The 18187-nt window shown below is 46.4% G+C and overlaps 1 protein-coding gene across 4 annotated transcripts in view; it reads left to right on the top strand.

The window, feature by feature from the left end:
* The window catches only part of LOC149371484 (adenylate cyclase type 8-like), a 427973-nt gene that overhangs the window by 170890 nt on the left and 238896 nt on the right, over positions 1 to 18187 (top strand). The window contains exon 1 of one of the 4 annotated variants that reach the window (XM_089565715.1): positions 267 to 888. The exons of the other annotated variants lie outside the window; for them this stretch is intronic. The gene's annotated coding sequence lies outside the window, so the exon portion shown is untranslated. Of the gene's footprint in view, positions 1 to 266; positions 889 to 18187 lie in introns of those variants that run through there. 4 annotated transcript variants of the gene reach the window in all.

The following is an 18187-nucleotide window of genomic DNA, read 5'->3' on the forward strand; positions in this document are numbered from 1 at the left end:
CACCTGCCGGAGTTTTTATGCTCATCCTCCGTCAAAACGTCTCCTTGTGTCCAGGAACCAAACATGCACTGTACTGCGGTCAAGAACGCGCAGAGGGCTAATTTAACATTTTCTAACTACCCTAAAGCGGTTTTAGTATACATGTGATGAATGAATAATTCATTCATTCATTCATTCATTCATTCATTCATTCATTCATTCATTCACAAATATTCAAATATTTCTTGGTTCAGAGTGGAAGTAATTGAGCGGAAAGTCCAAATTTTTATTCACACGCGGGTTTCGTGACTTCCTCGGCAGTTTAATCTCCTCCGACTTTGTTCTCAGAGGGAAAGGCATCAGGGAGACAAAGTTCGAAAGCAGGGAAAGGAGCATAGCAGAGTGAACGCTTGCGGACAGATGTCGCGCGCTCCGCGCTTTGGCCCTGCGTTCCTACCTCTTCCGTCTCGCCGGACGGGCGACAGGGGTCGCCACCATTGCGTCCGCTCGAACACCCGGACAGGGAGCCCAGGGTGGGCGGGTGGCTACCCCCGATGGCACAGACGCAGCGCCTTCATTTCCCCTGCGGACGGAAACGGAAGCTGGCTGGACGAGGCGGCGGCGGCAAAGCGTGCTTGTTTTGATCGGAAAGAGGGGATCCTCCGCGGCGTCGGCGCTTAAATCTCGGAGCGCGCGCATCGCTCCCGCTGTGCTACGCTCTCTTCGACTCGGGCCGCGTGTCGCCGGCGCTGGGCAAGCACCACGGTTCGAACTCTGGTGCGGAAGTGTCGACACAAGTGAGCCGAGGCTGAGCTGAAGAGGCTGGAAACTTGAGTGGCATTTGCCGACAGAGCTTTCAACTTGATTGCGTGCTAGGACGTGTGCAACAACGACGGATCGCTGATTAAGGTAAGTAGCTGCGTGCATTGTTCCACGAAGTTCAGCTCTTAATTAGTGATCCAAAAATTCGAAAAAGCACGGCTTTTACCTCATTTGAGTGATTAGAGGCTAGGAAAGTGCGTGTACTGGGCTTGAAGATGCTCTTATAGAATCAGGTCACTGATCAGATGCCTGCAGCTGAGGGAAAGTGTTCGCGCCAGAAAGCAGCACACTGAACTCGGATGAGTACCCAAGCAAGTAAACTAGTCTGAACTCAGTGTATTATCACGGGACCATCACACTCTTACTTTGACTTTACTTTAACCAAATGTTTCTTGCTGTTTGTTTCATAGAATATGACTTCGTCTCTTTGATTGAGACCAATGGTCTAAATAAATTAAAAGAGAACGAATTCAGCTTCGCCAATGATGCGGAAAGACTTTCTGGCACAGGTCCAGACGCGTGTTGAAATTGAAGTAAAAGTTTTTCTTTCCTTTTAAGGGATTGGTGTTTCCTTGTGTGTCACACGATCAGGATGTTGGAGCGCAGTGGTAATGTCCTGAATTATCACAAGCAGAATAAGAAACTGTCGTCTATACAACAAGCAAATTTCATCCGTTGTTATGCACGAAGCATTAGCACTGAATCGAGCAATCAAAAGCAGCCTTCGGCTTTTCGGACAAAAAAGGCATCGTGAATGAACACGAGCTCTACATTTCTTTGTCACTTTTCAAGGGGAAATGAAAATAGTGTGAAACATGTACAGAGGGCAAAACGCATCTCTAGAACACGCTCTGAGCGTGTTTCGGGCGTAACACGCGATAACTAGCGATTAGATTTGGTAAAAAATGGTCTGGATGTAAACATGGTCTGTTAAACGCATAGAATTTCATCGTATTTTTTTGTCTTCTTGGTGGCAGCGGCTTTGGGAGCTCCGGAACACAGAGTTTGGTTGTTCTAGGCATGTGTTTTGCCCTCTGTACGAAGTGCAGTCTATTGAACGAAGAGCTAGAAGCGAACTGTTTCGAAGGACAGTTAAATTTTTTGAGATGGGAAGAAGCAGTCCAGATGAAGAACGCTTTCTGCAACCGATTAAAACGGGCAGTCTGACACCATTGTTCATGACGTGGGCTTCGACCGTGCGCGCACAGGGCAGCAAATGTGCGTCAGACGAGGTTCGGCAGGCATGACGTCATAGACAGAAGAGCGAGCCATATCCGGAAACTAATGCGCCCCGCGCACAGGTGCAACTTCTCGCACGCGCTCGTATTCGCGGAGTAGCTGCGTCTGACCGGAGCAATGGACCGCATTTAGCCGCGTCACGATCACGTCCGTGTTCGTTCCGTGCCTTTTGTGAGTGCCATTTCGGCCTGTCACGCTGCAGACAGCCGAGAAGAAAAGCGGGCTCGTGCGAGAGAGGAACAGATTAGGCGAAGCAGCTCTTTTCATAGAAGGCGCTACAGGTGCTGTAAGGCAGTGTAGACAGCAGGTCCGCTATCTCCTTCAATTCAATTCTTACCATTTTGGCGATAGGGTGGAGTGGGGGGCAGCACCAATCGATTCAATAACAGATGGCGAAAAGAATGAATAATTGAATCGAATGGAAATGTAATTATTGTATTACATTGGCCCAGGTGTCCCAGGAGGCGAGGCAAAATGATGAGAAAAGGGGAATTAGTGCATACTGATGAGAGCATGCGTCCAGAGTAATTATTAACGCATGGAGCGAAGCATAGGCAGATGAAAAAGAAAGGCATATGTTCATGCTTCGGTTACGTTTGCGCAACTGCTGCAGGTGATGATGGCGACGACAACAACCTAATAGCGCATTCTTGATAAGAAGTAATGACCATCTTTGCTACAAATAAAATATTCGGGCTGCTGACACAAGGGTTGTTCCCGTAACCATTCTGGTAATGTCGTTCTCATCAGACCGCAGGGTCATCCTTTAAGTTCGGAAAATCAGCGAGGCTGACGCGGAAATGATCATAGCAGTAATCATTATGGCCTACGAAACGACCATTCTCGAAAACTACACTCAGGTAAAACTAAAGTCAGGAACAGTCAAGTATTAAAACCTACTTTTTGCCGTTCTGTGTTGTGATCTTCGTTTTGCATTCCAAATGTGTGTGTGAGAAAGGGAAATTTTCTACTGACCTGTTCAATTCGGATGATGTTTGTGGTGTGTTAGAACTTGCACTTCTATGGTTTAGTAAAAGGATACGATGTCTTTTCTGCGGCTACCAAGTACATTCTCAGGCAGGAAGTAGAAGGATGTGTGAGTGTGTGTGTGTGTGTGTGGGGGGGGGGGGGGGGAGACAACTGCCTACAATATGCGGTGAGGAAGTAACGATGTGTTTCGGAAGAAAAAGTTGCTGTCTAGAGCGTAGATGGGTGCCGAGTTCAGGCTGCGGTGGCTGAAGGAACTTTCACCAAAACTTCTTTCCCTCATACAATTGCGCAAGCACTCCCGATCGCTTACCGAACTTTCTGATATTGCCGCATGCACGAAGTATACAAATATTCCATGTTTCTATAAATCGGCAAGTGGCCCAAAGTTGCGCCTTTAGGGAATAAGCTTTAAATGAGATGGACACAAACAAGGAATTCGATGGAATAAAAATATTTGGAGGAACTTTCATACAGAAAAACGGAGAGTCTAAATCAAAACGAACACGAGTGCTCAAATTTAGCTGAAATAAAAATAAAAGAAAACATGACATCCAGCGAAACGCTCAGAACAAGTGGTTTTCTGTAGTATCGAGCTCAATTTAAATGAAGCGAAATGTAGTCTAGAGTGACGGAGGGTCATATGTAGATATGAAGTGAGGAAGTTTGTTTAGAAAGGCAAGCTACGACTTATATTAAACATAGGTGAGCAGATATAACTGAACCATGCAACACTAGAGTCCGAAAAAGATAGAGCGGAATACTGCTGGACCTACGTAATGGTGACTGACAAAATGACTCCCAGACTGGATTCCACCAGTTGAATCGTTAGCGTGCCGCCATTTCCGCCGCATTGTGCCCTGGCAGTATTCTTTGTACGACTTAGTGCGTTTCTTATTTGTGCATTGATCAGGTGTATATTTTTAGGAAATTAAGAGAATAATACTGGAGGGTCCAGAGATCGGCTGTTAGTGCGACAGTTTGGGATTCGGGAGTCGAAGTCGTAGCCACCTATATACGCAAGTAGCTGCGGCGCTCAGGCAGCGGAGAGAGAGACTTTAATGAATAATGGAGAGGTCTGCTTGGTTATAGGCGTGGCATGCTACTCCAGACAGCCAGCGGAGGCAGTTTAAGGGAAAACGCAAAAAGGCCCATGTGGCGAGGTTCAGGTGCTATTTGAGGACTGAGGTAGAAGGTACTGTTACGGAGCTCTCGCGTAGAATGCGTATCATAGTCCAGGAGTTAGGGTTAGCATGCAAAATTGTATTAAATATTACTCTAATGACTGAAGGACGTAGCGAGTTTTTGGATGCTCTAGCAGCGGGCTATGCTTGAAAAATAAAATCCTTGAAAAATAAAACCGAAAATAAATGCCAGTCACTGCGTTTATCATAAACACTTTTATTAGCTGTATGCTTACTGCCTCCTTAGTTCAGCCTCACGGCAGTCCAACTCAAACAGATTTTACCAAGGTTCCATAAGTCGCTTCTGTCTGAAACTTCTGTTGAAGGTGTATTGGTATCGAACTGTTTCCTTTCGTTACAACCACCTGGTCTTACAGCTTCATCAGGTTTCACCACCACTGCAGAGAGTTTCCAGTCCCCCCACAGCACCACCCTTTAAGGCCTATCGCGAGGTCTGGCTTGGGGTTCTGCCGCGATTGAGTCCATTAGCGCTTGACCATGAGTACGCATGCATTCGCAGCACTTAATATTCGTTTCTCCGGTGACCTCCCTCACTGCGTTCCGGCCGCTTTAGCGAGAGCGTTGCTGGGGAAAGCTTATCTCGGCTTTCGGGTAAGCGCGGTTGGGCAAACTTTGTCGCTGCTAGTGCCAGCGGATGTGTGGTTCGCTGAAGCCAGGCTTTACGCTGCGGGACACTGAACGCTGGGACCTCTCCTTGTTTGTGAGAGCCACAGCAGATGTCGCTCGCCACAAGAGCCGGATCTCTGTGTCTGTGCTGCGCGCGCTATCAGCAGTATCTGAAGACGTAAAAAAGAAAGTTGCACTATGGACCCTAACTCATCGAAAAAGGTCTGCGTCCTATCCTTTGAACTTTAAAATGCCGCACTTTACATCGCTAGAATTTTTAACGGCCTAGCGGCTCGCTGTAGTGCTTCAGCCATTAAAATTGTGGAGCGGCCGACTTCTAATTTGAACCACATGGAAGCGCGTGAGTGAAATGTATTTAATCTTCGTAGGCCGGAGCATATGTCTAAAGCCGTAATCACCAATTAAAACATCCGAACTTCTGTTTTACTTTTCTATGAGATCGTTAAATTTACCCGGTGACAATGAGCAGACCTTCGAGTAGATAGAACAACCACCAACCGTAACCTTGCCTGCATAGGTAATATTCTCTAATTGTAGCTTGTGCCCCTGACCAAAAAAAGGGAAATAAATAACTGATTGATCCCCGATAAACGCGCGCTTGAACGTATTAAATGCTCCACAGGAAGTCTAGTTTGTTTCGAAACTGTCAAGTCTAATCGAAGCAATGCAGTTGTCCGACCTCTTCACAGCCGTTACATCGTGAAAGAAAAGCGCGAAGACCCAAAACGCTGTGCTGCCGTGTGTTTCTTCACTTGCGTCGAAGAGTGCCCTCGTCTATAAGCACACGATTGCATTGAACCGTGGGCGTATTTCAGTCCCAGGTATTTATTGCGCACGAAACTAAGAGCTTTACATGGCGACAGCTGCAGGACGTGTCAGAGTTCACTCTATGATATTTCAATTGCCTAGAATAGGAGCATATATCCGAAGAATTCTGTTGTGGCCTTGGTGACAGAAAAGATAGATGGTGAGAGGGAGGGCGGGTCGTTTGGTTTTTTTTTTTAGAATAAAAAGTAGAGCATTTTGCCCCTGAGAGCGTTCAGTACATCTCTGGCCCACATGTCGCTCACAGCTCACACGTCTTCGTTAAGCTTGCTTTTGCATGTTCTTCGTTTATCGCTAGAAGCATGCCAACTGAACACTCTGTATTTGCTAATTTAGACGTGACCAGATTATTCTTGTACATTCGTGATCATGCGCGGGAGTTTCTCTGATGTTTGAGATTGTTCCCGGTGTTTCATAAGGGCCATGTAGAGAATGTTCCCAGTAACCTTCAAATTGAGCGCGGCCGAGAGCGTTGGCCATTTCGAGCCTTGCGACCATTGAGTAGCCTTGCTGCTACCACACACGCCCACTTGTGTTCTGTTTGTGGGATCAAGTTAGCAGAATAAACAGTGCGATTATTTTTTGCCATCCTGCTTGTCTTTCGCCTACGGCTGCGTCTGTGCCTGTAGCCACTGCCACATAATAATATCGATTCATTTATATTGGGGCAATACGTACGTTGAAGTTCATTGGAGATGTTGTCAACAGAACACGTTCTTTGTGCATGCCATGTATTAAAGGCTGAAAGGCAGTTGTTACGCCCTGCGCTGGACCGACTTGATACTCGCTCACTGACGGAAATGATGATTCTCGGACGCTGGCCGCAAGGATCATCAGCTCTTAAGCTTTGCCATGTTCTGTTCCGTTTCTTTAGGGTCTCATGCCTCCGTAACAGGCTATCTTTTTGCCGTGTGCAAAGCCCCTACTTTGTTTGTATACTTAATATTAATTTAACTCTATTTTGACATCCCTTATGTTTCCGCCCGGTATCCTTTTAACATGCTCTGCAATGCAAGGTAGCACAAAGGTGGCATCTTCTCCGGGTGAACATCCCTGCATTTCTCTCTCGTATCTATCTCTCTCTTTCTTGGGCAGTAGAGGCTTGAATTCGATGAACCACCGAGCAACAGCTGCATCGCGCGAGCCGCCGGTTCGGCAGGGGCGTACAACGCTGCCGTGAAACTTGAGTTCGCCCGATCTCCAACCCGGCAGAGCCGTCCGAATCATGTTTCTTAGGGGCTCATGAACTCGCGAAGCGCGACGCTACACGTTGCAATCCAGCTGATCAGAGGCAGTGGAAAAGAGAGAGTGCTAGGCCTTTAGTCACGTAAACGCGAGCTGGTTTGGATGTCGGTCGGAAAATGTGCTGGAATAAACGCACTTCCATCGTAACAAACAGCAGTAAATACGAATATGCAGTCTAGTAAAGAGGTCTGAGTGCATCGTACAGCCATTAGCCTGTAATTAATGACCGAGAGGGAAACGCAATGGGCCAGCAGTCGGAGGCGTGATAAAGACGTTAGATCCCGGTGGCATTAGAAGTAAAAATGAAGATGTAAGAGAAAAAGAAGGCACCTCGACTTCTGCAACATAAGCTTTTGGTTATTCCGGTCAACGCTGCTAAAGCTGCGGGGAAGGGGTATAGGGGCGATCAAGAGACGCTCATGAAAAATTCAGCACTCTGCATCGTGGCTGCATTGGTGCGTTAATGCACGAGGCGTCATGAATCGAAAGTTCATGTGCGAAGACACGTAATCGTGAGCGATATAGTAACCTGAATAAAATATCCTTATTATTATGAGCGTCCCATGTACCTAAGAAACACAAGAAACCAATATAAAAATTAGAGTTCGCCTTGATTTTGGCTTAACTGCAAAAAAAAAAAAAGTGTGAATGCAGAGAAAAAAAAAAGTTGGGTGAACGGGCTCAAGATTCGCAGGCAAAAAGTGTGCCGAAAGCGCTGCAGCACAGTACTCTTGCAGTTGCGAAAGAGAGAGCAATATTGGGTAAGAGTGTAGCATAACAGTCTTTTGTGATCTAAGAACATAACCAACAAAGAGCTCAAAAAAACTGAAGCGTTCAATATCTTCCCCTATGCTCTAAGCGACCCATTCACCATGATCTTGGACTACCGAATGAAAGCGCCTGGTCGCTGTTTTTGCCACCTTTGCCCACTGCTTGTTAACCAATCGAACATCATGTTTACTTCCCTGTTTTTCTTTGACCTAATTTCTTTCTTCCCCTACCTTCACTGCCTGCCGTACCTCCCGTGCTCTGCTTCACAGCTGCGGGGACTGCCTGTTCTCATATTCTCCCTCATGTGCTCCATACGAACTGCTTCTCTTACTTCTTCATCACCATCTTTCTAGTGGTGGTTTTCATCAATCTATTTCTCTCCAACTCGCGTTAAACTGCGCGCGATATTTAGAAATAAATCTGTTGACTACGTCTTGAAAGGAATAGCGTGAACGATGTACAAATGTCTCGGTGCTCTAAATAACCTTAGTCAGTTAAACAGCAATAATGCAGCATTACTCCCTCGCTGTATTGTGGTGTCTTTTCCTGGCATAGCTTTGAACACTGCGCCTGCGAACTGAACAACGTGTTTTTCTGTGCTTCCACCGCTGCGCGTGAAATTTTTATGACCAGCGCTGGTGTGCTGCCGGTGCCTTCTTCTTCTTCCTCCTGTTTATAATGGCGTCGTTTCTAAAACTTCTGTTTCCTTTCCGTTGGTTGCCGGCTAGCATGCATACAAGCCCAGAGGAAACGTTTTCTTGAGGATGAATTTGGAGCCATTAATATGAGGCAGGCCGAATAGATGGGAGCTGAAGTGGTTTAATGGTCGCTCGCTCGGAATCCTTCGCCCGAACAACCACCTCTTTCTAGGCCTATGATAACAGTTCTGTTTCATGGCTTTCTCGCCGGACAAAGAAGCGTCATTCTCGCCTTCAAATTGCCTCACTTGGCGTGAGGCGTTCCCGTCAGCAGTTTCCGGGCTCAAATTCAATTTCTACCATACAAAGTGGCTATTGAGTCTTGCATATCTCAGGTCAAAGTTCTGAACTATAGTATTCGAGGTCAAATATTTTTTTGTTCGTCCTGGAGCTATTTTCTTGCAACTGCTCTAAATCAACTTACGCAAAATAATCGGTGATTTTAGCGGGTGCGTACCGGCAGGCCTCGTCTTTGATCCAGTTTAACCGAAATATTAAAAACAATTGAGGGGTGATCAATTGGTTAGATGCGGAGGAAATGCGAGAGCGTTCTTCTCTACCTTTTTTACTTTTGTGCTATCGCTGCGGTGCCTGGAGCATAAACTGCACTACTACAACTACTGCTATTAAAGCCCCTATTATCACCAGTCCCCAACCAGTATTATAGATCGCTGAAGTTTCCTTACCAAGTTTCTATCGCCATTATTTCACTAAAGCGGGTGTTTGGTTTATTATAACCGGTGTTTCGTTATAGAAAGTGTTATAGCAGGTGGAGAGCGGGAAGCACTCGAGAAGCCAGCTGCCATGGTTAGAAGGTGAAGGCTTCATACTGAAGCCGACGTCGGACAGTTTAAGTCGTCATGGCTTTCCTAACCTCTCGCATTAAAATTGTATCTCCATAGGTATAAAGCAGTGGTGGCGCCTTGCTGTTGTCTAATCGTTAGTTTTCAATGCAGTAATAGCCCCCCTCCGCCGCTGACTTTTCTTCTTACTGGCAGGCATTTTTTTTCTTGCTCGGCATTTCTCTTGATCGACTTTAGCACTGAGCTAACCATGTTGAGAAAGCGTCTTCGCGAAGTGATGAAGTTGCGTGCGGTTGTGACGGCCCTCGTGGCAATAATAAACGCTAACGTCTCTCAAGAAGGCGGGTGGCGAGACTCACCTCCCAGTCGCTCGTAGGCGGTGGAAACTAAGTTTGTTCAGGCTGTCATGACCACATCCTAAGTTACAGAGCTTAGCGACAACGCCCCACCCCTTCTTCTGCCCTGCGTTTACCTAACCAAACCGCTTTCACTAGCTCACCGCTCGCCACTGTGGCGGCATCCATCTAACTCGTTTCTAATTAACGGCACCTTGCCCTAAACACGAAAATGAATTTTCATTACGCAGTGCAACAGAGCTGTCAGGAACAGGAATAAAGAGAAGCAGATTTTTTTCGCCCTTCTTTCTGCTGTACAATAAACGCCGCTTGCCAGTGGTGTCATTCGACAGTTCTTTGTTCACAGTTTTTCTTTTTTGTTTATCGTGTGCAAAAGAAGAACCACACCCTGGAGGTGAATTTCTCCTCGCACAAGCGATAGAACAGGAGGGTGCCGAAGTTTGAGGGTGGTTCCTTGCTGAGCTGTTCTTTTTTTTTTTTGCTAATTTAATATAGAACAGATGCATCTTCAGGAGAGCAACGTCGCGGAATAAGTCGTGCTGAAGCTACAACTCTGGTGTGCTAGGTCACAAGGCCAGACTGGAGAAAGCTGCTCGTAAATAAGGGATTCTGCCGTTAGCCACTCTATTTGCCCGTTACTATTCTTGGAACGCAATCAGAGACGAGCGATGTCGGTGTGGCGGGTGGGGGTGGTGCGCCTTCTTTCTTGTGTTGTCGTCTTAGCGTGCTTCCTTGGACGATGACTTGAGCTGTGCGATGCTCTTGTTTTTGTCCCATGGGAAGGATTTTCTATCTTCTCGCGCTCATTTCCCACCCGAGTGAAGGAATCGTGCTCAGAAAGAGCAAAGTACGTGCCACTCCACTGCACTTGTCCGTTTGCTCGGCTGCTTCTAGAAGTGCCGTGGGAAAACGAAAACCTGGGTGCAATTTCCGCATGTAAAGCAGAGGTAAAAGTTATCAAAACAGTGGGGCAAATACGAAGGAAGTTTTTCACTGACTTCTTCTTGGTGGGAAATGTGAAAGGAGGGATTAAGCATGCTTGATAATGAATGCTTGTAGCCTTTAAAAGAAAAGAAAACGTTTAACGCTGTGCCTATTCGAGTGAGTTCTGCTTTCTCCGAAAATAAAAAAATAATAAAAGTATTCACTTAACCAAACAAAACCAAATAAGAAGGAATAAACATACCCGCTAACGAATCCATGACGAACTGAAAACAATTTAAAATGAAGGCAAACCACTGTTCATTGCCTTCAGAGCAACAATACCAAAACTGCGCTAACCTGCAAATTATACATTTTTTTGCAGCATGACGCGAGTCGCCTCTTCTAGACTATCAATGGGAACTTGTTTCTTTTCTTTTTCTTTTCTAGTGCATTCTCATTGTTTGTCTATAGAAATTTCGCCGTGCTTTCCGCTCTAAATTTTGAGCCTTTCTTTGTATCTTTGTGAGTGGAAAAGGCCGTCTTGTTCTTCTCGCCAACTTGTTTATCTTTTCTTTGCACAAGCTTCTTCAGAGCGCACTATACATTATTTTTGTTGCTACGCGTAATGCATTTGCTAGACCTGCTCCCGACAGCTAACAGTTCGCACCGGGTCTGCCGATTCTTCCAGCAGCTGAAATATTTCCTAAGGTAATGGTGCAGTCATGTCCGTATTCAAGGAGCGTTGCTCAACGTTCGCAGGCAATGCGGCAATTCACGATGTATACTTGCCAATGCTGCACACGCATAACACTGCGTGAAGCGACGGGCCATCAGCAACAATATTGTCACGTTGTAGTGACGGCAGCCCAGCGGTCAGGAAGACAGAAACAAGACTTGCAAACGAAGCTCTTTATTTGGGCTGACTTATGCCCGCAAAAAAACTAAACTATACGGCAGCGGCGTAAGCAACAAACGTGGTCGTCAGTCGTCGAACTACGAATTCCCGCCGCTCGCTGCATCGCTCAATTTAAAGCCGGCAAGGAAACTTTGAGCTAACCGGTCAAAAACAACTACAGTAATCTGGAAAAAACGTAGATGCAGTTCTTCATGGCTGTGATCAACCGAGATTAGTCCGGTCGCTTCTCGCGTCACGAACAAAAGTGATAACACCCCGTTCCTGCGGCCTTGAGCATGAACGAACGGACACTACAGTGATACGTAGCAATATTATGGCAACTGCTAACCGAGCCGGAGTATTATGAGCACGCCAAAAAAAAAAAGAAATTTCCCAAACATTGTTTCTCCTTAATGCTTAAATGCACTTAATTCACTAGCAGAAATGATGAGCTTCGGCTCTGAAAGCTCGAATTTTCTCACTTATTAGCAAGCATAGCGCCCAGGTTCGACAGCTGTTTTAGCTCACCGGCGTTTGTACGTGCCGTCTTTGTCAAAAGTAACCAGTCTACATGATTTGCTTCTAGCTTGTATAGTGGAGACCTTGTGGCTTTCCTAAAAGACAAAAGTTGTTGGAAGGTAAGAAGAGCCCCAGTCCTTACCTTTAACGTCCACTTCAGCTTCAGGGAAGCGGTAAGGGCTCCACTGTACGAACTAGAAGCAAACCATGCAGCCTGGTTACCTTTGACAAAGAACGTTTATGAATGCATACTTTATTGCGGACCCTTACTGTATGGTTTACACCCACCAACTTGCGGCGGAGATTTATTGTGTAGGCAGCAACTAGATGATGACGACGAGCAAACTCCGAGAGTGCGACATATGCCAGGTCAGCGTTAGAATGCCTTCTAGTCCGGTTGGGTTAGCGCTACTGCCTGGGCATGTTACCACATCAATCACGCCATACTCATAACACGTATCGGAATAACAGTACTGGAACCTTCCATTTACACGTAGAACTTATTACCACCTCTGGTGAACTTTTCTTTGTCAAACAATTAATTGTATCGGACTTGCTGTCGGACTAGGTTTTCATTTTGCCTTAACGTTAAAAATTTTCTTCTTAGCATTTTAACTACGCTATAGCAATGATTCCAGGAGTACATTATAGCAATTTAGCCCGAGATGGACAGTGCTAATAAACTTTATGGGTGCCTTAGAAGGAATGTTTCCTCCAGCGTGTCCGTATTTTAACGCTGTTTTCTTTTATTTCCAGTTCTTGTTCTGGTAGCCATTCTTATCTCTTCTTCACAGTCCTTACTTTACGGTTACCGCTTTAATGGGATCGTTACTCGCTCTCCTCAGTAAGGGCTCTCTGGACACCGTGAGAGTAAATAACGAATGACAAATAAATTAGGCATGTCTCTGACATCTTGACAGACATTCCTGGTGCACATTTCAATCAATATTGCATCCTGGTAGGCTCCCACCTGTTTATATTTTCATCTGTACGACGGGAAACGAAGCTCTCACAGTCGACAACAAACGCGCGTCTACACATATCTGCTTTCTATTCTGAACAAACAAGTGCTCGTCCTGACTACTTACACTTTCGCACGCCTAAACAAACAGGCAACGTATACAAACACTTGCGCATTGAATGAGAAAGAGGATGGCAAGTAAGGGAGGTGCCGGTGTAAACAATCTGTGCTTCATTAACGTTTTCAAAGTGACACTCATCTCGACGAGAAAAATAGCCGCCCCGCTTTCGAGCACGCTCGCGTACTGCTGGCTCGAGCGTCAAAGGCAGGTCGGACACTCCTGTAGAAGTATTTTTTTTATTCCTCGTGTTTTTACCGCTTACACATGCACACTCCACAACAGAAAGCACCGAACAGGCGTGTTGTCTGGACAACAGCTTGTCATCGCAGCGAAATAAAGAAAAAAAAAAGAACAAAAGGTGCGATGCAGTCTTCGCCTTCAGCTGCGAGCACCTGGAACACAGTGCATTTCGGACCCCATTCTTTTCGGTTATTAATGGCGCACGAGTGTGCAGCCATTAGCGAAACATATCAGTTCTGTGCAGTGGCAGAGAGGAAATACAAAGTGCAGAGTCCTTCCTCTCCGTGATCACCCATGCCTCGCTGTAAGTAGTGCGAGTATACACTAAGAGCTTCTACTGTATGGAACTCATGACACTCTTGAGACAGCTAACGGTGAAAAGCGTTACAGGGAGCGAACGGTGTGATACATAATATCCGAAAGCCTCCTTTGCGTCTCAAGATTTCGCAAACGGAGCCGACAGGCTCCTGCAAACGCTGCGCACAATTACCGAGATTGGAAGCGGGGCTGCGTGCCCAGACGCGTGTTCGTGCTCGAGAGGCGTTTTTTATTCGCTGGAAACGCTATACGGCTCGACGGGGTCGCTTTTCTCTCGCGATACGAAACGCGCGCGAGATGGCTCTCCAGCGCTCGGGGCTGCAGACCTGTCAGGCCAATACACAGCGGGTTGTCGCTGTAGCTCGCGACCTCGAGCCCTTGTTTGCACCGCGGCGCCCCGGGTCTCTTTCGGCGAGCTCGCTAACGTCAATGCTGCTGTTACTGCTGCGATGCTGGGGCGACGACAGCAGTTTCACAGCGTGGCCTGCGGAGGTAGCGGTAGGCACGTGCACACCTCTCCCGTTACCTTGCTGTGGTCCCGTTACCAGCGACAACGACGACCTCCCTTTGATCTTGGAACAGTTTCCGACCACTCCGTTTCGCAGACGTTTTTTGCACTTTGCGTCGCACGCACAAGGCGTTGTACCGCTGCTATGGATACCCCTGAGAGCAATGTTGCTGCCGTCCTCTAAGGTGTCGAGTAACGCTTCTCTGCACAGAAGTAAAGAAGTATGCCCCTCTCCCCTTGGTCCCATTTAACCCTTTCAGCGGGTAATGACGCCGGTGTCTAATATGCCGGTGCATGTCCCCGTCTTGGAGCTGCGCAAGAGAACAGGATCGTTTTTTAATGAGCGCTTCCTATTCCAAACAGCGTAAGTGGACGCATCAGTTATGGCGCGTTTAGTTGTTTACTGCGTTTTCTCAGAGGAGAAAGATTAGCCGCTGGAATTGCAGTTCCCAGAAGGGACATGAAAAGGCTCGCGTTTCAACGAGCTCTGATTGAAAATCACTAAACAAATGGGGCATCTAATTTCCCTCCAAGCGTTCCCTCTAAATTTCCCTCCAAGCGAAAAATGTGGCAGCACTTTTCTTGAATCTGCACGGGGCACGTTTTACGGTCAATTTTTTGCCTCTAAGCAGTGAAAGATTTCAAGGAATGAAGTATCCGCAGCACAAACGCTGTCGTCATCATCATCAGGCTGACTGCACCCACTGCAGGACAAAGGCCTGTACCAAATCTTTCTAATTAACCTTGTACTGTTCCAGCCGCGGCCACCTCAATTCTCCCCACAAACTCCTTAATCTCAAATACCCACAGAGCCTTCTGCCGAAAACTAGAGGCCGAAAAAAAAGGAAAGGGAAGGAGTAATTTTATATGGATAAGAGAAAATTCTTTCAATTACACCCAAAATTATGAATTTAAGGCCCTTTTTTCATGACACTTCAATCAATAATAAACAAAGTCTGATAATTTAGATTTTATAATTCCATGACATTCCATAAAATTTCTCCGTTCCCTAAATTTTAATACTTGAATTCCACGAAAAATTGGAAATTCTCTGAATGGAACACCGCTGGAAAAGCACCGTGCCAAGCAGGTCATTTGCGATGGTTTCGCTTCCCCGATTAAGCAAAACGTCTGCAGTATTGTGTAAATAAATAAAACAAAATAAAGAGAAAAGGGCTACTAAGTAACAGTCGGCTATACAATACATCTTACGTCACAGTGTCGTTAGCCAGATTATGTAACAAGGGATCAGTGCGCACCAGGTTCTTGCACTAAGTTGCATCACATGCTCGTCCTGCATAACTGCGCGAGCCTAGAGAGAGACTCGGATCATTCGATTGCGCACACTCTCCGTGCACTTTAACCACGGTGGCCACTCGAATCCAAGGTCTATCTTTAGGCTCTCTCCAATGTATTGATTAACTCTGGCGTTGATTAACGGTGAACGCTTAGAACGTGGAAACGCTATCAGATATACGTCTAGCGGACGTCGATCGGATAGAGACTGAAATTGCGTCTCCCGTCTTGTTGATGGCAAACCAGGAAACTTTTGCTCCTCAGACGCCATACCTGGGATAAGCGAACTCGCCAGAATTAACAAATGCCGCATTTAAATGAAAACGTTAAGCTAATATCTGGCTGTAAAAAAGGCCTTGTAACTCACATCCAATGCGAAAAGCCTTGCGGTGTGTACTTTTGGGTGTACTGCCACCAAACTAACACATCAGCTCGCATGCTCGCTCGTTCGTTCACTCACTCACTCACTCACTCACTCACTCACTCACTCACTCACTCACTCACTCACTCACTCACTCACTCACTCACTCACTCACTCACTCACTCACTCACTCACTCACTCGCTCGCTCGCTCGCTCGCTCGCTCGCTCGCTCACTCACTCACTCACTCACTCACTCACTCACTCACTCACTCACTCACTCACTCACTCACTCACTCACTCACTCACTCACTCACTCACTCACTCACTCACTCACTCACTCACTCACTCACTCACTCACTCACTCACTCACTCACTCACTCACTCACTCACTCACTCACTCACTCACTCACTCACTCGCTCGCTCGCTCGCTCGCTCGCTCACTCACTCACTCACTCACTCACTCGCTCGCTCACACACTCGCTCGCTCACACACTCTCTTTCTCACTCACTCATTTTCACTCACTCGTACACTCTCAGCCACTCAGTCATTTTCACTCAATCGTACACTCTCAGTCACTCACTCTCACTTACGCTGAATTTCTTCAGTACTGCACCATGTGCGGATAACTGGAACGCATCTTTGTCGAACTCAAGGCTTCAGCAACAGCACCTGTCAACAATCCTGTCGGTGCGCTTTGTTAAACGTCTCCGCAGTGCAGTTGCAGTGATGCGTGGCAAAACGCAGAAAGGCATTAGGTAGCGCGGCGTAGCGTAGCGCAGCAATAGTTCGCAACAAGGTAGTCGTGTCGTTCCAAGGTTCGCTGCGCGCCCCTTGTCGTCTCAGCTCCGGGCGGCTAGAGCGGGCGTTGTTTTCAAAATAGCACGTAGCGCTGCGCGCCACGACACCACGCACGGTAGTCCTGCTTATCGCCATAGGGAGAGGAGAAAATATCTTCCGCCGACATTCTTCTGGCCGTATCAATTTTCTTGCCGCACGTTATTAGCACGATTCGTTTCGACGCATACTCGGTATCTTTTACTATGTTGCTCGTTTAGTTCGACCCTATATCCCGGAAGCTGCAATTGTCCCAACAGTTCGAGCAGGTAGATATTTCGGACGCTTTGGTTTTAATGCTCTATTGATGGCTCTGTTATGATTTGTAATCCTTTAATAAAAGAATAACCAAGGAGGTAAGCCTACACGTTGTAGCAGATGGACTCGGTTCCGTGTTAGATCGCATTAGCGTCTGAAATATCAGTATTGCGTCTTAGTTAGTTCACCAGGCTCCTAAGGAAACAAATTTGGCCCTAGACGGAAAAGGCGTGTGTGTCACTGATTGGTTTTAATACGCATTTGGTACAAAAATATCTATTTTGCTCACGGGAGTTGGTCCATGCCCTTGTCACATTAATTTCAGTGCTATAAAATCAATCTATAAATATTGTTATTATTAAGGCGGAAGCCTTTAATGCCTCATCGTTGTAAGCAGAGTTGTCGACAGAAAATGTCACGCTTTTCAATTAGTCGAAATGCTCGTGACGTCACAGTGCGCGAATTTCAAATGGGGCCAATTGTACTTTGGCTAGTAACCATGCAACCAATCAAAGGGATCGTATAGTGATGCTCCAACTAAGTTGGAATGAGTTTAGTTAATTGCTTAATTAATCAATTAGCCTAATTAAGATAGAGGAGAATGAAGAAGTCAGAAGAAAAGTAAAGAAACACGCGCGCCGCATCGACAACAACGTCCGCGGAAGGAGACGCTGCTGAAAAAAACAGATAAGTACGAAGCCGCGTTCGCTCCACCACCACGCACTTCCCCACTCAGTTCGACGTTGCTCGTTTCATATACGTTGTGTCGAACATCCTAGACAGTTCCAACAATTGGCAGGTGAATGACAGAACACGATGGATAGAAATACAATAATATAAATATGAAATAGCCTAATTAACCTTTCTAGTTAGACCGCATAAATCAATAAAACCGAGAACGAAATTGGTCGATTGGGGAATCGAACCAGGGTCTCCGGAGTGCGATACGAGCACGCTAGCCACTCCGTAATGCCAGCTGAATGGTTTGGAATGAACAAAGGCGCGTCTTGCTAATACGGCGTCTTCGTTCACTCCCATCTTCCCCCTTTCCCTTACGGCGAGGTGCAGGTGTCCACCCAGATATGCGAGAGAGATACATTTCCTTTCCTAAAAAAATAAATTTACCGTCCAGCAAGGCGTACAGCCGAATTGGCGATGGCGTTCTGTGGACTCCCTGGCAGCGTTGCAAGATGCTGTCGCGTTTTGATAATGCTCTTTATTGCAAAACATGAAAGACAAAGGAAACTGGAAAAGGGACAGGCGATCAAGTCGCACGAAAAGAAAACCTACCTGATTCAGAAAAGAGAACAGTACTCGAATTGAAAAAAAAAAAATAATGGGACTAATGCAGCTCGAAGACACAAATTGGCTTGATCGCACAGCGCCGGGAAC

This window comes from Amblyomma mixtum, chromosome 1 (assembly GCF_055824585.1).
Source record: "Amblyomma mixtum isolate Tamu chromosome 1, ASM5582458v1, whole genome shotgun sequence".
Taxonomy (NCBI): Eukaryota; Metazoa; Arthropoda; class Arachnida; order Ixodida; family Ixodidae; genus Amblyomma; species Amblyomma mixtum.